Below are 17,533 nucleotides of genomic sequence, written 5' to 3'. Positions count from 1 at the left end.
TGCCAACCTACCCATTACTCACACTCATTCCTGCTCTGTCACTATCTTTAGTACAGATCAAAAGGAAGCAGTAAGTCAGCAGGGACTACACAGCTGCAAGATAAATTCAATGTACACACCCTTCCAGAGGCTGGAAAATCACAGTTTGCTCAATACTTTTTGGTTTTGCTGTTAGGGTCAGTGTTTATTAAGAGCATTGGAAGATGAAATTAGGTTCCTCATGGGCCACATGTGTGGCTTCACACATTTTGCAAGTGTTTACTGCAGAATTAGTATGTCTAATATGTGCAGGTGAACTGGAAGCACCTCGGAGAAGCAGTGTAACAGGGCTGTGTGTGGCTCCAAAACCCAGCAATATCCACCATCTCAGCATGCCATGCCATTTAATGCTGAGTTATTTCACCTGGCAGCATGTCTCAGGCTGCTACAGAAAATAGAACTTGAGCCTCAAGCTGGGGGAGGATCCACTGAGCAGAAACTTTTTGTTGATTTTCTGCATGTTACTCATATGATTTTTTTTTTTTTTTTTAAGTTCATCCAGTTTTCTTGAATGTGGGACTGAGGCAGAGTGGGGAAACTGGTTCTCCATTTGACAACACTGTGAAAAGCAGCCTATGATTAAATACAAATATGGGCTGTGAAGGGATTGTGTGGTAAGAAAAGGAAAACAAAGCCCTTGAAACACACAAATAAAACCCTGTGTCACTCAGCTGTAGGTTTTTGAAATATCAACCTGAGTATCCATATTTGAGTTTCTATTTACTTTCAAGTCTCACATCTTCAGAAGTCAGCAGAGAAGTGCCACGATAACTACAGATCCTTCACTGCATGAATCTGGAATGAGCTGGACTTCAAAGCTTCATTAGAGAGCTTTCAAATGCAGTAGATACATCCTTGCCTGCTGCTGATAGATGCAGCTGCTTATAATAATTTGATTAACTTGCTTATTAGAAGCCCAGTTCAAAAAATATAAACAAAACCAAGGGACAACCATGGAAGTTACTTTAACCTAACTACTCTGACCTAGATGCAGGGACACATTCCCTCATCTGGGGGCTCCTCATTATTAGCAGCTGCCCTCACGGAGCTTCTCTCTCTCTCTCACCAGCGGGGAGAGCAAATAATGGCATGAGAAACTGCCCTTGATTCAAAATTGAGTGATTACGTCTAATTGAAGCCACACTCTCTAAAGGCACATTTGGAAGATGGGCTGTGTGTGATGCTTTGTTTGTGCCTCTCTTGCCCTGGTGGGCAGCACAGCACCTCTGGCAGAAGACTCAAGAGTGAAAGCAACCAGCTGCAAGGATGTGTCCCCAAGGTGTGTCTCAGGGGACATGGCTGGCTCTTCTGCTGGTGTCCCCACTTGGCTGTGCTGCTCTGCCTTGTGCTGAGTCCCTGAAAACATCTGCAGTGGGGGAAACATCCTCTACCCAATGCTTTAAAAGGTTGTGTAGGGACAGGACAAAGGGGAAATGGCTTTAAAATGAGAGTAGGTTTAGACTGGATGCTAGGAAGAGATTATTTACTGTGAGGGTGGTGAGGCATTGGCACAGGCTGCCCCGAGCAGCTGTGGCTGCCTCATCCCTGGCAGTGTTCCAGGCCAGGTTGGATGGGGCTCTGTGCAACCTGAGGAAGTGGAAGATGTCCCTGCCCATAGCAGGGAGTTGGAAATATCTTTAAAGTCCCTTCCAACCCAAACCATTGTATGTTTCCATGATTCCTCTGCTTTCTGGCCATAAATCTGTCTCCCAGCTTGAGCCCCCTGCTCTCCTGCAGCCAGCCTGTGCCTGGCAGCTGCTGTGCAGAGGCAGTGGAGGATGCTGGAAGGGAGGCAGCTCCAGCAGGATGGCACAGGACCACGGTGCTTCCCTGGCCAGTGTGGCATGGATGTGCCATTGGGAAAGGCAGGAGGCAACTCGGACAGATTCTGTCCTGCTGCATTATAATAACCAGAACGCCAACAACAAAGACCACAGCAGCAGTTTTTGATTCTTCTCACAAAGCTTGCACTTCACTGAAAATTACCCTCACCTCCCCTTCTCCCCCTGTCCAATCTCGCTTCTTTTGTCCCTTTTCTAGGCTCAGTTCAAACCTTCTCCAGACAGAGGTCATCTCCCTGCACAAAATAATTACCAGTGACTGCTGCTGCTGGGTTTGGCAGAAGAAAAGCCAAAACCTCTCTAATCTGACACCACCTGAACCTCATAGTCCTGAAGTGTGTCCTTATAAAAGTCAGGAAATGGCTGCGAAACGTTTTGCCCCAGAACCACTTGGCCAGGTGTCATTTGGATGGGTCGTGGCAGGGGGGTCTGAGCCTGAGTGCTGCTGTCACTCAGAGCAGGGCAAACACTTCGGGAACAGCAGAAAGGGATGGGTGGCCAAGGTGGCAAATGCCATCACATACACGATGCAAATCTGGTCTGGCTGTATAAAGCCAAGGGCCCACTAACCACTCACAGCCATGTGCTTTACCCCTCCTTTATGCCCATGCAGTGGAGAAGACACACACCCAAAGCCCTGCTGCCACCTCCTCAGAACATATTCTCTCAGCTTCTTGCAGGACACAAGCTGGCAGAGCTCTTCAATGAATTATTTCCCTTTTCTTCTCTTGGGACAGAAAACGCTCCAGCCTGGAATGGTTATGGGCAGCTCCTTTGAAGAAGCCAGTCTGCCAAATGCTGAATTAGTGCAGAAAATGCCCATGAACTCAGAAATCCAAGGGTTAGCTGAGAGTCAAGAGTTCAGGACTGATCTGCCTCAGTGGAGCCCTATTTCCAATGGAGCAAAGGTGGGATGATGCACAGCCCTGGGCCTACTCCCCCCCACTTGGCCTTCTCATGTAACCTGTATGTGTTCATAGCTGTTTGTTATTTTCTTTTTCACTCTGAAATGCATAACCAAGCAGACCCTCACATCTCAACTGACCCTGTGGGATAATGGCACTTTGGGTGGAGGGGTCTTGGTCCTCACTCTCCCACTGAACTACTCTGCCAAAGAAATCATTTCACCTCATGGAGAGATTCCCCTTCTTCTTTCCCCTCAACCAAGGAAGATGTACCCCTAGCACAGCAAGGACCTAGTTTTGGTCAGGAGTACTTGAGAGCAGTAGAATATGTACAAGTAAAAGAAAAGAAAGATCCTACACAGACAAACTGAAGGAAAAAAACCCAAGATGTGAATTCTAGCACTAACAGAGCAATAGTTATTTCTCATTAACAATTTTTTTCCATATTAGGAGATTTTTCATGTGGCTGGATTTAATCCACTTCCAGTGGTTTAAACTAAACCAGAATAGTTAAAATGTGTTTACATTTACAAATGTTTACATGGAAACTTAATTCTATTAATGTGTAATAACTTCAACCAGCTTTTTTTTTTCTTTATAAATAAGAATAGAAAAACATCTCATGCAATCTGACATTTCTCTGCAGATTGGGAGAGCATTATTTTGAAATCTTAAATTGGATGAGCTATTTAATTTGCCCCTGAGCCTTCTAAGAGAAGTTACACTTAGGCCTGCCCAAATGTATGTCCCAGGAGCAGTCACAATCTTCAAAGAAGAAGCTGAATTAAGTGTGTATAGAGTTTACTTCAAGGAGTAAATACTTTTTATTTAAATATAGAGTTTACTTCAAGTCTCACACCAAGTTCTAAATACATTAATGTAACAAACATTAAGTGCAGGACTCCATTTCCTTTATGGATCAGGCTGTGAAAGATTGCTCCACGTGGCACAAATTTTGTCCCATGGGACCAGGCTCCTGTGTTTCTCTTGGTGTACTTATTTGGGGTAGAAGGGGCAACAGTGCTGACATTAATTACTGAGCTGGCAAAGATGCAGTTAACTTTTAGCCAGCCATGGGGACTGAAATACTCTATTTATGAGGCAAGCATGGAGGAGACAACAACTATTTGAGATTTTCCATCTGATCTCAACCTCAGGCTCCTTTTTCTCCCTTCCATACCAAGAGGTAACTCATGTGGATGTGAAATCTGTCTCTTCCAAAGGGGGACCATAACACAGGTCCTGGCAATGGATATGTCACTGCTGGAGCAGCTCCTGTGAGGTGCCAGCTTGTATAACCAGCCCCAAAGCCAAGTGCAGATGAGAGCAACAGCAATGAGGAGTCAGGGAGCCAGCTCAAAGCTGAGCCACACACACTGAATTAAAGAGTAAAGCTGTGGCCTTTTCAGGGGCTTTGAAATGCATCCCTTGTCTGCTGTCTTTTTTTTGTAGCAGTACTGTGAAAATCATCCCTCCATGACCTTGCTCCATACAGGAGATCGACACAAAGATCTCTTAATAAGTGACTCCAAGGCAGGTACGTGAAGGGATTGCAGAACTGGTAAAAGTCTTGAAGAATTAACAGTCAGTACATAAAAAAGTGGCAGGTGTTTGACCAGAGATCATCCTGTCCTGTGCCTGAACATCCCATGCTGCTGCTAGTGGTGTTACACCTGTGCCTGCTCCTCTCCACAGAAATGCACAGCAAAGGGACAGCCATGGATGCAAAGGGAACACAGTTGTCATGGTGATGGATGCAGCATGTGTGCACCGACTGGGAGGGAGACAGGGAAGGAAGGAGGGAGAGCCACACAAAGCCATCAAAAAGCAAAGAGTTTTGCAGTGTGAAGACCCTGTCCTGGGAGAATTTGACTCAGCTCACTGGACATTTCTGCAGCAGAAACACCACACTTCAGTCCCCACAGATAACTCAGTAACCACAGGTCACTCTGATTAAAGCACAGACCAGGCTGATGTCAGTGCTGATCATTCCTCAAAAGTTTGTTTCAGGGGTAATTATCTTGTCTGCATCAATGCCTTGTAGAAGCCCCATTTCTCTTGCATCTGATTGCTCACTACTCAGCATACTTGTCCAGATCCCTGTATTTTTGTTCCTATTTAATACAGCAAATTCTTAGAAGGCATCTGAGACCACTGAGATAAGAATCATAGAATCACAGAATCATTAAGGTTGGAATCAAGATCATCAAGCCTGAACCAGGTTAATAAATCTGAAGAAATATAGGGCTCTTTTTAACCTGGACCCATCTGGCAGCACAGGTCCAGAGTTGTACTTGAAAACACTGCAGATGGAGTAAGTGGGTGAGCAGACAAAGTAAGTGTGAGCAGACAAAGTGAGTTGGAGCTTCCCAAGTGATGGAGGCAGGATCTCAGGGAAATGCACCTTCCTTGAACCACATTGCAGAGCTGGCAGCTGGTTTGCAGTTGGCTCAGACCCACTCAGCAGCTCCTTCACCAGCTTTCAGATCCCACCATAAGGATTTGGACTGGTCCATCTAATTCCCATACAAAAAGTGAATTGTGTACACTCACAAGGTGTGTTGTGTGTTAGTCTTGGCATCCTTTTATATCAGCCTTTTTTTTTTTTTTTTTTTTTTTTTCCTTTGGAAATAGAAGAGCTGCCTTCTCCTGCCTCTTTGGCCTGAAATTACACAAGCTTAGCTGAAGCTGGCAAACGGATTTTAAAAGTTTTAAGTGGTATAACCAATATCCAATACTGCAATAACACAGATCTCATTTTCTCTGGAAATAATGCTATGAGGCCTTACAACATAAATTTCCATAAAGATGTCTGCAAAAAATACTATTAATTTTCACATCTTGGAGCGCACTGTACAAAAGTAATTTACATTTCTGTCATGCTAATGTGAAAGGAAGATTTATGTCAGATCCAGGATTTAGACACAGGATGCCCTAGCCCAGACGTGTGTGCTATTTCCTGCTCCTGAAAATACATAACACATAAATGCATTTCCTGCTCCATAAAATACACCCAATTTCCAGAGCACAGACACTCGGAACAGGGCTCACCTACAAAGCCTCTGTCTGCAGCTGAGCTCACCCTCCAGGAGCCCTGCACAGCAGAGGGAGGAAGACAAAGGCTCTTGGAAGGTGTGAGTCATTTCACCTGCAGCTGGATGTTAAAGCAGGTCAGACAAGCTGTGCCCTGAGCTGCCTGATTGTCTCTGGTGTCTGTACAGGGAGCTCAGTGCCTGTCTCCTGTGTGCAGACACCCTCCATACATGGTGGGGATGGAGCATTCAAATCCCCACCTCTGGCAGTGCAAATGTCAGGGTTTGGTGCAGAGAATGTAGAAAAGCCTCCTGCATAGCTTTTTTCTGTGTATGTGTGTGTGTTCTGCACCCTTCATCTGGTGCTATTTTGATTTCCACCCCAGCGTGCTGGGGGTATTGCCAGCTCCTGGCTGGGATGAATTCCCCACAGCCCCAGGGCCCAGCCAGTCCTTACAGACAAACTTTATTCTTCCAAAAGCTGCAGAGGGAGGACAAGCCATGACTGCCCAGGAGACCCTGCCAGACTGGTGGCACTCAGTGAGAGCTTGTGGAAAATCAAATGGAGCAACTGGATGAACCACCAGCAGGGAAAGGAAATCCACCCCTTCCCCCTTCTTCTCACTACACTTTCCAGGAAAACCTTCCAGCAGAGCAATGGAGATGCCCTCCCCACAGCCCCTAGGAAACTGGAGACCACCTGAGATGTGTCTGTTCTGTCCACCCACCCTTTTGCACTGCAAAGCTGATCCCACTCCCAGATGCTGTAGGACAGATCCTGCTTGGATCAGTCCCACCACTGGCACAAAGCACTGCCAAGCCCAGCACACCCTTCCCAGGCCATTGCTCTGATGGGCTCAGGGGGGTCTAGGGTGCTTCACCCCTCAGTCCTGGAGCACTGGTCCCCTCTAGGAGCATTTAGCTGTCAAAACAGAGCATATCTGGGATCCTCTCTTCTGATATTCTGAAAACTAGGCCAGACAAACCCAATTTCTAATGCATAACCCTTGGTGAAAAGGCTTGCTCCAAAACGAACGTGTTTTTAAAATCAAGGCAGTTCCCAGAGAACTAGACTCATTATTAATACTTGATGTTGAAATGCTTTTAAATCTTAATTCTTCAGATTTTTTTTCAGAAAGCTTCCAAGACATTACTAATACCTGATGCTAAAATGCTTTTAAATTTTATTTTTCAGATATTATCTCTTTTAAAAAACAAGAAAACTTCCATTATACAAAAAAAAAAAAAAATCTTCCTTATTTGTCTACATTAATTAAAATGTGAATTTAAAGTCAAACTATGAAAGATTGGACTGAAATGGATTAATAGGAAATGACCCAACACATGCCTTTAGGCTGCTTCCCCTAATTCACTCCTGCAAATCTCCATAAACTCTTAGCTCACTTTATTAATCTGCACTCCAAGGATGCAGAGTAGATGGTTTGAAATGATGGCTTTATTGTTCCTCTGCTCTCTTCAGATAGCTTCACTTTGATGTGAAATTCAGCCTCAAAAACAAACTGCTCTAACAACTCTTTTAATTGCTCTCCAGTAAATTCCCCTTAATCCTCCTGTCCCAGGAACTGTTTTGTTTAAACCATTGCTCCATCTGCATGTGAGAAAGGAATCGCTGTCCTTGGCTGTGCAGTGAAAATGACTGACTGCTGAGCAATTAGTTAATCTCCAGGATAGGGATGTTTCACTAAACAGTCTTTCATGCTGGATTTTGGAGGAAAAAAGATTTCTGCAGGTTAGTCTCTGCAGCTGCTTGAAAGAAACAGTAAATAATAGCCTTTCTGCAAATTTCCATTGATCCTGACTTCATAGACACAGTAACATGCTACAGCAGAAGCTTCCTACCAAGCACATTTTAATTTTGCTATGGAGAAACTGTATTCACATACATTCTTCCTAAGCAACTATTGAATTGGTCTGCAAAAGATGTGAAGATTTCCAATCCAAATAACAAAGTGATGTCGCTTCAAGGAAAGGAGAATTATTTCCATGATGCTGAAAAAGCCCTTTTAAGGGATATTTAATGGCATTTTATGTGCAAGGAAGAGGTTCATTCTTTTATGATGACTTAATAAAGAGTTTTGTCCCCCAAGTTGCTCATCTAAGGAAAAATCAGGAAATGTAAGGAGGGAGACACCCTTCAGAAAAGCACAACAACAGCCAATGACAGATTTCCAAGTCCAGAAATTCCATCGTCTCTTTACTGCTTGTCCTGTGGTTTAGAAATTGATTACTGTAGGTCAAATTTTATTCTGGTTCCATTTCATGTTTGCAATCAATTCTCACAGCACCTGAGCACTCTTGCAGAGAGACATCTGTGCACGCTGGCAGCCAATTAGGCTGATCTGCATTTGTGAATATTAAGAAGAAAGTGGTTGAGAGTTTGACCCATCCAGTTCATACTTGGTATGGATCTGAAGCCATTCTGGTTTCATTTAAAGCATGTCTGGATGGAAGAAGAAAGAGGAGAGAAGTGGGCAGAGATCCAAGTCTCATTTGTCACATCCCCGGAGCATCGTGGCCAAACACACAGAGCACCAGGCTGGGATTCACAGGGATGGATTATCCTGCTGGCCTGACCTTCTGCCAAGTGGGAAGTCCTGCACAAATCACTTTGCCTCTTCATGTCTCCATCTCCCCCAGTAAGAGAGGATAACACTGCCCTCATTTCCCCAATTAACTGGAAATCCCTCTGTCACTGCTAACTATTTACAACTGAGGGACTAAAACCCATGGCTGACAGCAGAGAGAGGTCACTGTGTTGGCCTGTGGCCAAAACTGAGGCAGTTCATTAAAAAAAAAAAAACCAACAGTTAATTGAAAAAATGCAGATAGGTGTTCTCAGGGTTTCAGCTCGAGATCAAGGGCACAGGGCACTGCTGCCCTAAGATGTTTAGGACAGTGCACAATGGATGTACAGTGACACATGAAGTCCTGTCCTCATCCCCTGAGACATCAATCTCGGAGTGATTAAAGGTATGAACACCTACTGACACCTACTCTGCAAGGAAGGATCAGTCAGATCACTCAGCTGGCATGATGGATTCTTTAAACAGCGTGATTACACATTCAGCCAAGTGTGGGCTGAGCTACGGAGTCAGATTTCCAAAAGAAATGCCAAAACCTTCTCCTCCCTTGGCAAAATTATACAATTTCTCACCAAGTAGAAGAGCATTATCTGAGAGCAGCTCAGTTTCCTGAATCAGGAGCTCTTCTGTTCGTTCAGTCACTCAGGCCTGAGCACCTCCTGCCCAGAGATGCCTCCATCTTCTCATATCCCAGGGGAAAAAAACTCATGGATTTCCTGTGGCTGCAGGTTCAGCTCCTGTCTCTGATGTCTGCTGGGCTCTGTTTGTCTGCTTGGAAAGGGATGCTGAAGAAGGGCACTGTGCATTTTGGAAGTGGGGAGCTTTGCCTCTGTTTTTAAACGAGACTCTGGAATTGGAATTGATCTCTTATTTTTGCTGCTTTTTCACTCACTATTTTCTGTTTTCTTTGCTGTAACCCAACAGCAGATGCTTTAGCATGTTGCAGAGCAAACAGATTCAGAATGATTTCAGCAATGCTATCCAAGTGAGCAAAATGCTCCTTCCACATACAAAATTATTTCAATCAATAAACCAGAAAGACTACACTGTTTATGAATTTATGGTGGGTTCCAACCAGGGTCTGTTGCTGCTTGGCCACGTTTAGGGTCAGTCCACTGCAAAGTGAAGCACTGATCTGTGTGGGCTCAGGACTCTGACCTTGGTCCAAACACACACAGCCCCTCTTGGGCTCCTGTCATAACTGGGAGCAAAGAAGCCCAGCTTTAGCCTCCTAAATCCTTTTCAGGACCCTAAATCCTACACTGAACTCAATAAAAAGACAAAACTGGATTGGAGATCTGAAATAATGCATTGAATCAGAGTCTAATCTGTTTTCTGTATATAACACAGAGTAGGTTAAAATGAGCAGAAGACAGTTTGAGTATGAATGCTGCAGTGTAAATATTGCTGAGCACTGTCTTGTGGGGACACCTGTTCCCTCTCACTGGTTAGGTTTATCCACTTTGGGATTTAAACTCACGCCTTCCTTCACTCCCTAACAACCCTCCCATGTAAATAAGTCTAATCTGGACTAATTTGGTGGGTGAGCAAACTACTTTGCAGATGTGCTCTTGACGGAGAGTATCACATATTCATCTCTCCTTCCCCTTTCTCTTTTCTTCCTTGAGGATGCAATTATTAGAGAGCAAAGGGCAAGGGAGATATTTCTCCTATTTCTTTGTCTGGCATTAAGGCAGAGAGAAGAGCAGATTACTCTTGACAGGATTTCTTTTTTTTCCCATTTTGCAGATGTTTCTTTCTCCTGCAAGAAGGAAAGCTGAGGTACTTACAGAGGGGGAAAGAGGGGCCCTGCAGATGGCTAAAAATCAAGTTAGACCCAAGAACCTTCACTGCATGTGGAAGTGAATCCCAGCAAGGACAGCTTCCACTCACCCCAGCCAGACCATCTCATGACTTTCAGAGAACTCCACTGATGGAAGGAGATGGTGACATCTGCCAGCACATCACCATCAGGTACCCCAGGGCTCAAGAGCCAGAGGGAGCTTCCCAAAGCCTCCCAGCCCAGCTGAGGGGTGCTGTGCTCACTGCCAGACAGTGCCCTCTTCCACAGGACTGCTCCCAACTCCATCAGGCAGGCTGGGTCCTTGCAAACTTATATTGACTGGCTGCTGGATCAATACCTGCTATTGGCACTGGCCTAATGAAATGTCAGTCAGCAGCACTGCCAATTGATCCACACTCATCTGTGCTGCAGATTAGTCACCGTCTCTGCATTTTACCAGAGATGATTAAAAGAAGAAAACAGCCTTCAGCTCTCCCAGGATCTCCTAAGGAGGCCACGCTCCTGGGCAGGGAGAGGGAAACACAGCTCAAAGCCTCCAGATGACAGCAGGGTGCTTTGAGCTTGGGGCACACTGCAGAAACAGGGGGAAAAGTGCCAAAAGACTTTACAAGTTGCTCTTCAGCCTGATTTAACTTGGAGCAGAAAATCAATCATCAGTAACAATATGCAGCACTAATCCAGCACTCCCCTTTCCCTGCATTGGAGGAAGCTGGATTTACGTAGCTGCCATTTGTGCCAGAGGCCAGCACCAGGGCACAGAGAGGTCATGCATCCCTGGCCCAGGCTCATTCAGCTGTTTAGTGGATAAGCTGGGGGGAGAACCAAGGTTTCCAATCTAAAGCCTCTATAGTAGGAAAATCCATACTGCAAAAAAATTAAACATATAAATATATCTTTTAGAAATAAAAAAAACATATTAGTATAATAACAACCTTGCTTTTCACCACTGTCCTGTCTGGTGTGTAGAGTTCTGTATTTGAAATACTTGAAAGGGCTCACCTTTAATTGCAATGTGAATTGCTGAAATGAAACCCAGACCAGGACAACTTACTGCTGCTCAAGTTTTTGTTGGAAGAGGGGTGAGGAGGAGGCAGAACTATTTCTATTTATTTAGTGACAAAGGTTGTGCTTTTATTCCAATGAAAAATATCACAATCCTCATGTTTGGCTTCTGGCCAGTCCTGCTTGTGCAGTGTTCCTGCACATCCCCAGCACAAAGCCACACAGAACATGGGCACAGAGGATTTGCAGAATTTGTGTTTTCTTCTCTGAGTTTTTGCCTCTTATTGCTTTTTGCCTGAAGACTAAATGGGCTCACTAAATGCCTAGGAGAGTCTCTCCATTTACAAAGTAATACATCAGCAAAAGAATTGCAAATTATTCCCCAAATATACTATTCTCTGCTGTCTGCTTTAAGTGGAAGTTTAAATAAATTGGAATCATTATGGCTTTCTTTTTTAACTTAAATATTACTGTAGCAGACTATAAAGTGCCTGAAATTTAATCTGAAGTCTTCAGACCTGAAAAAGCATTTTGCAACTGAAAGATTTTTGATTTTTTTCCAGCTATATCCAACTGGCCCAATAAAAAATAACACCCATTGCTATCAGCCTTACTTCTGACATTGAGAACATTCTACCTGGCTTTAAGAAACCTTGGTTTTATATGGAATGTTCCACCAGCCACTCTGTTGACTTCATCACTTTCAAGGTTTTGTTAATTTATTGAAAAGCTTTTACAGCAGGAGCTTCAATTAAAACAATGCACTTCCATTGCCATGCAATGTAGAACACCATCAGGGTTTTTTTTGGAAGTGCTAAGTCAGAAATGAAGAATTTAAAAAACACAAATGGAAGGGGCAAGGGGCAGCCTCTGTAGATAGAAGAGCCAAGACACCACCTTGTATTAAAAACAGGGAGGTAAAACATGCTGCTCAGTCAGTGTCATATTCCTCACCTCAATCAGGGCTAGAAACAGAGACCAATTTAGTGGAGAAAGTCACTAACTCCAGACCCAAGCTAAGTGAAAAACATTCCAGTATTCCTGACCAGAGCAGATTTACACTGGTGGATAGGCAGTAATTTCTTTCTTTCTCATTTGCTTCCAGATTTCAGTCAAGGACCTGACCTTCTGGGGCTAAAAGTGCGGGCCAGCCTCTGTCACACCACGTGGAAGGGCTCCAGGACTCCTTCTGTCCCACAGCAGTGTCCCCTGCAGAAAGGCAGGATCCTGCAGGATGGAGCCAGGCTCTTCTCAAGCAAGAGAAAATGGGCAGAAACTGAGGCACAGGAGTTCCACCTGAACATGAGGGAAAACTTCTTTTCTATGCTGTGACTGAGCACTGGAACAGGTTGCCCAGAGAGGGTGTGGGGTCTCTCTCCCTGGAGATATTCCAGAACCATCTGGACACAATCCTGTGCCCTGTGCTCTGGGCCCTGCTGGGGCAGGGAGGTGGGAGCAGATGATGCACTGAGGTCCCTTCCAACCTGGCCCATCCTGGGATTTGCGATTCTCTGATTGGGTTGAAATCAGAACTGCTCTCATCTGTCTCTATTTTCAAGCCCAAAGGTCACACTGCACTGTGGTTCTGTGCTCAGCCAGCCAATCCTGCCAAAATTACCTCAGCTATTCCCTTTCCTATACAGCCTATTGCCATATCAGAGAAGACTGAAGCTGTCTAAACCAATCTCAGACACTTCTGAGATTCAGCACTCACTCCTTATCTACAGATCTTTTGGATGAAACCTAAGTTCAGATGACCAGTGACCATACCCCAGTGCCCACCTTACCCATGGGATGCCCTGCAAATGAAGCCACAGAGATGCTGGCAGGGAGAATTGCTGGGGCAATTCAACAACATCTCTGCTTCTCAACTCAGAGACACAGCACAAAGTCCACTAGCAGGGTGACCTAGCAATTCTTTTAATTTGAAATCAAGACTTGGAAAGTATTAACACCTCTGAAAGACAGGGTCAGCCCACTGTGCAATAGATGTGAAATAACTCAGTTAAACCATTGGGAAATCCAAATTTTGCAGGAAAAGAAGACCAAAGGGTTATTTAAACTTTGAATATCTACTTAATTTAACTGTAGAAAACTTGGTGAAATAACCTTAAAAAGTGTCCCAAGGATTCTTCAAGTGAAACATCCCAACCAGAAAGAGCAAAGCTTTTCCCAGCTGGGAGCTCTTAGTTGGCAGAGTGTGATTAAGCAGTGCTGGCTGTTGGAACACGCTGAAATTGCCTTTAATACGATGACAGTCACTGCTTCAGTGGGGAGGAACCACTTGGGGAGAAGAAAAAAGACCCACGACACAAACATGCAAACATTAAGGAGTATGCTGTCAAGAAGAAATATACCATGAAGAGGATGTGCTACTTTTACCTAAAACTTCTCCCTTTAGCCTTAAGTGGCTGGCATAGCTGTGCCACTGAGGGTTCTTAGGAAACTCAGGAATTACAGCTCAGGAGACTGAAGGAATTACAGCTTTTTAGAGGCTTCTGTAATTGTCAGCAGAGCAGGGGCCTTCTCTTTACAGCATGATCAAACTAAATTAATTTTTAGAGAGCAAAGACCCCATTTCAAAGGTTTTGCTAATGTTTCCTCGTACTTGAATGTGCACCAGCGAAGAGCTCCTCCTTTCAGGTGCAGAGTCAAGGGAAAGCACTCATGGCTGGGAAAGCCAGGAGGAGAGCTACCCACCAGCTAGTGAGCTCTCTACCCCAGCAGAGAAACACAGCATCAGCCATGTGAAAATTCAGAGTGCTGCTCCCTGAAGCCACTCGTGCAGAGATGGAGTTGCTGATGACACTCGTGGCAGAGCCGCTCGTGGACAGCACCATGGGGCTGCCTACGTGACACAAACCCCCGAGGATGAAGTGCTCTCCCTGCCCCCAAAGGGACCAGTGCATGTTTTTTCCCAGCTCAGGAGATGTGGCTGAGGCACTTGGCAGGCAGTGACTCTGCAGAGCTTTGCGTTTATTTCTGAAGGGCACCCGCAGGAGGAAGAGGCAGCACAGGAGAGGGAGCTGGTGGGGTTATGGGGATGGCATGAACAGATGGTGTGGTGAAGAGCCATTTCCTTCCCACTTGCACACTGACTGCATTAAATCAATCCCTGGGCTTTCATGGCAATGAGCTAAGGCTGTGCTGTGAAGGGTTTTAACGATCTGGCCATATCCTGCTTGTGGGTATCATTCTGTTGGGTCTCCACACTTCATCTACTTGGGGAAAGCTCCTTCCATTTTTCTCACGTGCTTCTTGGTGATCTTCCCTGCTATGTGTATGGCAGCCATCTCCTCTTTGCCAGCTGTGGATCTCTGTAAAGCTCACCAGCAGTGGTTTTGTTCCCATCCATGTACTCAGGCACTGACACAGGATGCTCCATAGGGGCTGAGCCTGCTGGTTTCGCAGCCTTTGCTTATCTCATTGCTCCAGACCTAAACAAATTAGTTTGTAATCCTCAGTATTGTGTGCTCTGGAAAAGCTGGCTTTAAAAGTGATCAGAAATTACCTCCTGTAAAACTGGAGTCAGTCTCCTCCTCCTGTCTGGGGCTAGAAGAAAACCCTATACCTGCACAAATAACAGGTCTTGCAATCAATAATATTGACAATTCTGTATTTCCCTATTTTTGGCCATTCTTCACCCTGTTTACACACAGTTTGTATTGCTTTCTACCAGTCCCTGTGCACACACAATTAATGAAACACCAGCTGGTGCAAGATAAACATTGCTGCAGTGATGTAAAAAGACACTAGACAAAAGTACAGATCTCTACCTCTGTTATTTTCCATCTCAGATGCTGTGTTTGCCTCCCAGAGCTCCTTCTCAGCTCAGAAACTTTGGCTAAAGCATCTCCCTGTTTTTCTCTTTGAGTTTTTTTTCCTGATGTCCAAAAAATCCAGCTAACCCCAAGCCTCCCACACAAGACAGCAGTTCTCCAGTCACCTTCTCCCAGGAAAGCCTTGTCCAGGAGGCTGACTCTCCTCAGGGGGGCTTGCCACTTGTCCCCCAGATGCCAGGGGACAAATGTGCAACTGTGTTGGATGTTAAGACCATGAAGGTGCTCAGAGGGCTGGAGCACCTCACCTATGATGACAGGCAGAGATGAGATGGGCTTGTTCACCCTGGACAAGGCTCCAGGGAGACAGACCTGAGAGCCCCTTCCAGTATCCAAAGGGGCTACAAGAGAACTGAAGGACTTTTGACAAGGGCATGCAGTAACAGGACAAGGGGAAGTGGCGTTATACTGCCAGAGGGCAGGTGTAGATTCAAGTTAAGGAAGAAACCTTCCCTGTGAGGAGGATTTGCACATGGTTGCCCAGAGAAGCTGCGGATGTTCCATCCCTGGAAGTGTTCAAGGCCTCACTGGATGGGGCTCAGAGCAACCTGCTGTAGTGGAAGGTGTCCCTGCCCAGGGCAGGGGGTGTGGAAATGATCTTTAAAGCCAAAGTGACCCAAACTATTCTGTGATTCTGTAATGCTGTGTTCCCCCATGGGGTAGGGCTGATCCACGGGGCCAGAGCATCTTGCCCTCAAGAAAGCCAGCAAGGCTAAAGAAAGCTGTTGGGGTTTTGCAACACAGCAGATTCTCTGTCCTAGCAGATTCCTGACCATCTCTATTAGCAGCTGCCTGACAGGTTGGACTGAATTTGAGCCCAATTTGGAAGCTCTTCATGGCAGCAAGCTCTTCATGGGGCATGTACTACAAGATTTCTAACAAATGCTTTAAGTTATGGCTGATGGTTCATCAGGCTCAGCCAGGCATCTGTTTGGGACATTAATGCATGGCTGCACTGAGCTTGTAAATTATTATTCATGTACTTTTGCAGAACATCTTGAGGTTGTTGGCTGAGTCCTTCACTAAATGGGAACAGGGACAGTTATTCACACATGAAAAACATGCATGATTCAGTTCATCCATTTTCATTTCTAGTGTAGCCTTCCCTGGCAGGATGGCCAGTACAGCCTGGGAGAAGGATGGTCATTCATAGTTGAGCTGTTCTAACCAACAACTGTCCCATTTAAAAATTGATTTATCTCAGACAAACAATGGAGAAGGAAATACACTACAGTGGCAAGGAGTCAAGAAAGGCAGAATTGGTGAAAATAGTGAGGTTAGACACAGAAATTAATTATGGAGATGACAGGATGCTCTAAGGCCAGGGACATGGACAAGGAAAATTGCATGTCTGCACACTGAGAGGGAAGCAGTGGGCTTGAATGGAAAAGAAAATTTAATCATAACAAAAAGGCTTCATTTCAGCTGATCAGTTAGAAATATCCTGATTAGAAATGGCTGTTCTTTGCTGCTGTCATCTGCTGGTTGCTTAGGTCCCCATTTTCACATTTTTAAGGGAGTGTGAAGTGTTTTAGGCTCTCAGAAGAAGCCAGAGCCTGTTCCTGAGGTAACAGGAGTGCTGTTCATAATAAAAAAGAGGGCAATGGACTGCTTCCAAAGGGATTTGTACTCAGAGAGCACAGAGAGGTAAAGTCCCCCTGCTCTGCAGATACAGTGATTGATGGAAATTTAATACAGGAAACTATATAGAATCTTTTTGGCAGCTGAAACACCTTTGTGGAGTACTAATAAAAAAATCTGATATTCACCTAGAAGTCAGAGGAGGTCCCAAAGTTCAAAATATCAAAAGATCACTGACAGTTTAATTAAGGAGTTAAGAGAATCAGAGGCTTTTATAACTGCTCACAGTGCTCCTTTTTTTAACAGTAACCTACAACTAAAATCTATCTTATGGTTTTGTTATCTTCAGGAAGGGAAACAAATTAAGAGCTAGGGCTGTAAGCTCTGAGAAGCAAAAACATGGGATAAAAAACCAAATTAATACTATATAGTCCTTCCTAAATGACAGACTATTTTTAGCTGTCAGTAAGTTGCTCAAAAGTGCAGTAATATGGGACTCAGCTTATTTCAGGTGCTTCCCAGAATGTCCCTGTCCCTCCTGACAGCTATGCCCACCTCTGGAATATATTTAAGCATCTCCTGAATTTGTTCCTCCAGTCTTTCTTTGCATGGGACCTAAACTGAGCCAGCTTGCTAATCACAGCCACTGGCAGACAATTAAAAAAGGCACAGTCAATCAGCCATCATCAAGTTGGAAGTGACAGGCTGGGTGTTATTTTTAACTAAAACTAGTGGGATTTATGCACCTCTTGCACTTTGTTTACAATTTAATACTTTGCTACATGCTCTATAGAAAGCAGTCCCAAAATACCACTGAAAGCAAGGTAAATCTAGGATTTGCAGGACTGCAATGATTATTATGTGCTGAACCAGCATGTTTGGGTATT

General features: G+C 44.7%; 1 protein-coding gene across 1 annotated transcript in view; it reads right to left on the bottom strand.

Moving 5' to 3' along the window:
- Positions 1-17,533, bottom strand: part of KCNH5 (potassium voltage-gated channel subfamily H member 5) — a 160,341-nt gene that overhangs the window by 12,612 nt on the left and 130,196 nt on the right. The gene's annotated exons all lie outside the window — the stretch shown is intronic.

This window comes from Taeniopygia guttata, chromosome 5 (assembly GCF_048771995.1).
Source record: "Taeniopygia guttata chromosome 5, bTaeGut7.mat, whole genome shotgun sequence".
NCBI classification, from domain to species: domain Eukaryota; kingdom Metazoa; phylum Chordata; class Aves; order Passeriformes; family Estrildidae; genus Taeniopygia; species Taeniopygia guttata.
The sequence above is the reverse complement of the archived record's forward strand: the minus strand, read 5'-3'. Positions and strand labels throughout refer to the sequence as shown.